A 5,985-nucleotide genomic window follows, 5' to 3' on the forward strand; every position below is an offset into this window, starting at 1 on the left:
GACAGGAAGATTGGGAGTTCAAGGCAAGCCTTGGCTACATAGAAAAATCCAGGACAGCCTGGGACACTATAACAATAACAATCAAAATTAATGGCAAAGTAAGGTTCTAACAAGAATGATCTATCTACCTATGGATGATAGTGGTGAGCTTTGTTCAATGAGTAAACAGTAAATTCCCTGAAGGTGCTGGAGAATCAACCAAATCAGGTAGGGTCTGGAGCAATGTTGGAACTTGCAAAAAAGAATAAGTACACGGGGAAGCTGTCTTATCTTTATAGTACTTACCTTGAAGGTGAGCTGCAGTTAATAAGGGTTCAGAACAGCTGAACTTCCAGTAGGAAGTTATATACCACTTGGTTGGAAGGGTAGAGAAAAACAGCAGCCACTGGGAAATTGAGAAGAGAGCCCAAAAGAAGTGTCACAGTCTGTGAGTGAGCCCCCAAGTTCTTTACTTAAATACTGTCCAAAATACTGTTGACGCCTAAATCCAATCCAAAAAGGCAAAAATCTTGAGCTTGATTTTAAGTTGCCCCCCTCAAAGATAAAAAATGGTGTTTTGAATGGAGCTAGGTCAGCTGTTTCGTAACATAAATCTTTGAAAATCATATGGCAAAATTTGCACCTGCCATTCATAATGTCCAGAGTAAAACGAAAAATTTTTGATGGGAAAACTAAGAGAGTGTGACTCATTCTCGAGACATGAAGGAGTTAAGGGAGACAAATGATGGATGGACAGACACGCAACTGTGTTTGATGTGGTAAAAACATATGCTTGCAATGAATAAAACAATAGAACAGTAGGAATGTAAAAGCTATGGTTTTACTGATATTTGTTGAGCTCTACATTTTTCTCTGCTCCCCCTGCCTCCCCCTTCAATCCTCTCCCAAGGTCCTCATGCTCCCAATTTACTCAGGAGATCTTGTCTTTTTATACTTCCTACTTCCCATGTAGATTAGATCTATGTAAGTCTCTCTTAGTGTCCACATTGTTGTCTAAGTTCTCTGGGATTGTGGTTTGTAGGCTGACTTTCTTTGCTTTATGTTTTAAAACCACCCATGAGTGAGTACATGTGATAATTGTCTTTCTGTGTCTGGGTTACCTCACTCAAAATAATGTTTTCTAGTTCCACCCATTTTCCTGCAAAATTGAAGCTGTCATATGTTTTTCTGCTGTGTAGTACTCCATTGCTTATATGTACATTTTCCTTATCCATTCTTTGGTTGAGGGGCTTTCAGGGTGTTTCCAGATTCTGGCAATGGCAAACAAAGCTGCTATGAACATAGTTGAGCACATATTTTTGTGGCACAATTGAGCATCCTTTGGATATATACCCAAAAGCTCTGGTATTATTGGGTCTTGAGGAAGGTTGTTTCCTAATTTTCTGAGAAATTGCCACACTGACATCTAAAGGGGTTGTACCAGCTTGCATTCCTACAGGCAATGCAGAAGTGTTCCCTTTTCCCCACAACCTCTCCAACATAAGTTGTCATCAGTGTTTTTGATCTTGGCCATTCTTACAGATGGAATGAATCTCAGAGTTTGATTTGCATTTCTCTGATGACTAAGGATGTTGAACATTTCCTTAACTATCTTTCAGCCATTTTAGATTCCTCTGCTGAGAGCTCTCTGTTTAGGTCTATACTCCATTTTTTTTTATTGGATTATGTGATCTTTTGGTGTCCAATTTCTTGAGTTCTTTGTATATTAGAGATCAGACCTCTGTCTGATGTGGGGTTACTGAAGATTTTTCCCCATTCTGTATTCTGTTCTGTAAAGCAAAGGACATAGTCAAAAGCTATGTTTTCAAAACTAAGAACAAATTCAATGATTGGAAAAAGTTAGGTTAAGAAAATCCACTTGATGGAATTAGTGGGAGTATGGTAATAAATGAAAAAATTCATCAATTTTAAGGAAGGCTAAAAAAATTATCCAAGCTGAAGAAAAAGGGGATAAAATGGTTATCAAATACGTAAAGATCTGGAGACACATGAGACCAAAAATATGTGGTCTAACATGCATATAATTGGAGACCTTAAAGGAAAGGCATAAACTTGAAAACATATAAATGTATTTTTAAAGTAATGGCCCAAAACATTTCAAGCTTTTTTGTGAAAAACTTTAGATTATTAAACTATAGACATCGTGAACATAAGAAAGAAAAGCCATGCCTGGCAGTATCTTAGCCAAATCATTAACTACCAGATACAAGCAGAGATTGCTTTAAAATTCTGAAAAAAAAAAAAAAACAACACGAAAATATCTTTTAAAAAGGAGGGCAGGAGACCTGCAGGATAGCTTGGTGGGAGAAGGTGCTGGCTGTGCAAGCCCGGTGTCCTGCATCCCATTCTCAGAACCCAGGTAAAGGTGAAAGGGGAGAAGTGACCCCACCAAGCTGCCCCCTAACCCCTACCCATGCATCGTGATGCACACGACCCACCTCCCTGACATCACATACACAGAATAGTGAGAAATAGACTAAATTGTTAAAACACTAAGACAAGGGATGTAGCTCAGTGGTAGAACACTTGGCTAGCATGAGTTTAGTCCCCAGCACAGAAAACAAGCAAAAACATTACTGAAGACTGGTACTGTGCCCCTGAGGTCACAGTGCTCCTAGGGCTAATGTAGAAGAATCCCTTGAGCCTACGTGTTTGGAACCAGCCTGGGAAACAAAAAGACGTGTTTCATAAAAGGAGGAGAAGGAAGGCTGGCGAGATGGCTGAGCAGGTAAAAGCCCCTGTGGTGGACACGTGAGAGCCTGTATTCAATGGCCCTGTCCCCTGGAGGGAAAGAGAGAACCAGCTCCTGAAAGTTGTCCCTGGTCAACATGCACGCTGCAGCTCCAGCACACCCGTGGTCACAAACATGTGATATTGAAAAATAAAGTATATAAAAACAATGAGACAAAGGGAGCAGAACAACAGTAGGAGGTGAGTCATTTTTTAAAAAAAAATTATTAAGTGATTTTATGGCCAGCCGAGGTAGAAGGCATGAAACTATCTACAAAGTTCTTCTGGCTGAAGAGAAATCAAAGCGAGTAGAATGGCCGCAGAGCAAGAGGAGAGAGCGGTAAACACAGAGGACCATCTACTCTTTATTTCTTCTGAACACAGGCAACAGCTTAAAGCAAAGACAGTGGCCTTATCTTATCAGAGCTTATGTTGTAGGTTATGCTAATCTCCCTACACCCCCATGAAGAAGAGGGGTGAGGATAAATGTGCCCACACAGTTAAAAGTTTCCCACATTTCAAGGGAAGTGGGACAAGAGTAATTCTAAGTAAACAATAAAAAGCTACGCTTGTGTGCTGTAAACACTGTACAAATTACTTAAAAATTTAATACAAAGCCAGGTAATTAATTTAAATGGATTTTTAAAATATATATTTTTTAATTAATTAATTTATTTTTAATTATTATTTTTTTAATTTATTTATTTATTAAAGATTTCTGTCTCCTCCCCGCCCCTGCCTTCCATTTCCCTCCCCCTTCCCTGATCAAGTCCCCCTCCTCATCAGCCCGAAGAGCAATCAGGGTTCCCTGACCTGTGGGAAGTCCAAGGACCACCCACATATAATCCCTGAGAAAGATATCAATCTAATAGAAAAGAATCTTTGGAGGAGAACCCCCACCCCCAAAAATAAATTCTTATTTCTTGCATCATTGTAAAGAAAGAACATTGTGTCTGTGAAAGTAAAAATAGTTTTCAAAAAGCAATATAACAGGAGAAAATGTTTCACAGGGAATTAAAATAAGTTGTGGCGAGAATTAAAAACAATCACAAAACGGATGAGTTACAGAGCTCATACTGCAAGAAACTGGAGAACAGAGCATGAGAACACTTCCGGCAGAAGGAAGATGTGCAAGTGAGCAGCATGAGCGGGCCAAGAGGAAGTCTCTTCGGGAGACTCTCCTGGAGAGAGAGCAGGAAGACCAAGGGAAGAGAGGGACTGAGATGCCGCTCCGTCCCTTCGAATGGAGAGGTGCCTCAGCAATTAGGGCTCAGGCTTCTCTTCCAGAGATCCTTGGTTCAATTCCCAACACCCACAAAGCAACTCACAAACCCCTGTAACCAACCCCAGTTCCGGGACACCCGACTCCCTCTTCTGGCCTCCGAGGGCACTGTGCTCACCTGGTGTGCAGATGTAGACATAAGCAAACGCTCATAGTCTTTAAATGAAAATTGAAAAAAAAAAAGCGAAACAATCGTGTCTACTCTTTAAAAAGTATAATTTGAGCCAAAAAGATGATAATCAAAATCATTTGCATATGGAATCTGGTTTTCTTTGTAAAATTTTGGTCTTGGAGAGGAGACAGAAAGAAAATGACAATTTTTTTTACCCAGCACAAAGACTATTAATCCTTCTCCTTCTCTCTTTAAATAAAGCCATGAGGTGAGTATTTGAATCTGGTAAGAAAAACTAAAGAAAAGGAAACATAAGCCAAACCTCAGAAAGCTATATTTTAGAACTAAGAACTATTCTGCTACAAATTTTTCTTTGAGGCTAGAAAGAAGATTCAAGAAAATATTAAGAGGTTTAAGTGATGATGTGAGTGTTTTTCAATTTTTGTGGCTTAATGAGCAAAAGTTTACATTGGTAAAAAGTAATAATGCTATATCAGTTGTCTGCAGCAGTCGGGAGACCATTGGGAAGAAAAGCAACAGCAAGGGTGCTTTTTACTTCATAAGAAAACAAAGTTTGAAACCCCAGGAAGGAAGGAAGGAAGGCGCATGAGTGGGAGAAAACACCTATCTTTTGAAATGACATCATAATTTCAAAGGCGAAAACACGGCCATGGACAGCACGCACATGTGTTTAAGCCTGGTGATTGTGGCACCCTTAAGGGAAGACAATGAGAATCCACAGTGCCAGTTGGTGCTTTTTTTACCCTCTTCATCTTCCCCAGATAGCTCAAGTTTTGGTTCATTATTTCAGAAATAACCGCTCTCTGTCACACCAGTTGCTCGGCTCCTATGGTGTCATTTACTTCATCTGTGGAACATGGCTTTCTCTGCGCACTTTCGGCTTTCTCTCAGAGTTTCTAATTGTAGCTCTTTGTTGCTGCTACTGCTATTATTTTTCATCCATCAATTATTTTTTACCTTCCTCCCATCAGCAGTACACTGCGTTTCCAGATATAAAGATTAACTTAAAACATGGATGGGAACTAAGCCCCTGGAAAGATTCTCAGCTCTCATTCATTAGAGAAAGGCAAGTGAAAACCACAAGATAGCACTGTGAGCCATCAGCGGGACAAGAATAAAAAAGTACTGACGGTGCAAGCGACGGCCGTGTGACAATGCAACAAGCCACAGGAAGAGCTGGGAGGACCCGGGGGCTTCATATACCGTGAGCATGACAACCTGCTCCAGCCTGTCACGTGGCCCAGCCTCTTCTCTATGGGTAGTGGGTTCTTACCCAGTGTAGAAAAAGAAATGGACTATGATTAAAGCATTTTGCATACACATATGAAAATATCATAATGAAACTTATTTTAATTTATATCATTGATATATACTAGCAGAAATGGATAGATAAAAATGAACTATTCATATAAACAACATATTCGTGTGCAAGTGTGAGCATGTGCAAGTGCATCACCCCAACACATACACAGAGTAACCAACTTGGTGTGGTAGCACACAACTGTCTTCACGGCAGTTGGGAGGTAGGGGAAAGAGAACAGAGGTTCCAGGACAGCTTCAGCTGTCTACGACACAGTGAACTTGAGCTCAGTCCAGGCTACACGCGACTCTGTCTCAAAAAACAAATGAAGAGAATAAATAATTAAGCTGAGTAAAACCCAAAAAATACAGAATATAGCATTTCATTTCAATACAATTCTTAACAGGCAAGTTCATCTGTAGTAGCGAAAAGTAGACTGGTGGTTGTCTGGGTACCAAAATGGGGGGTTGTTGGGAGGGATTTCCAGTGGGTACAAGGAAGCTTTGGGGATGCTGCCAACTTGACTGGAGTGATAAACTT

This window comes from Microtus ochrogaster, chromosome 2 (assembly GCF_000317375.1).
Source record: "Microtus ochrogaster isolate Prairie Vole_2 chromosome 2, MicOch1.0, whole genome shotgun sequence".
NCBI classification, from domain to species: Eukaryota; Metazoa; Chordata; class Mammalia; order Rodentia; family Cricetidae; genus Microtus; species Microtus ochrogaster.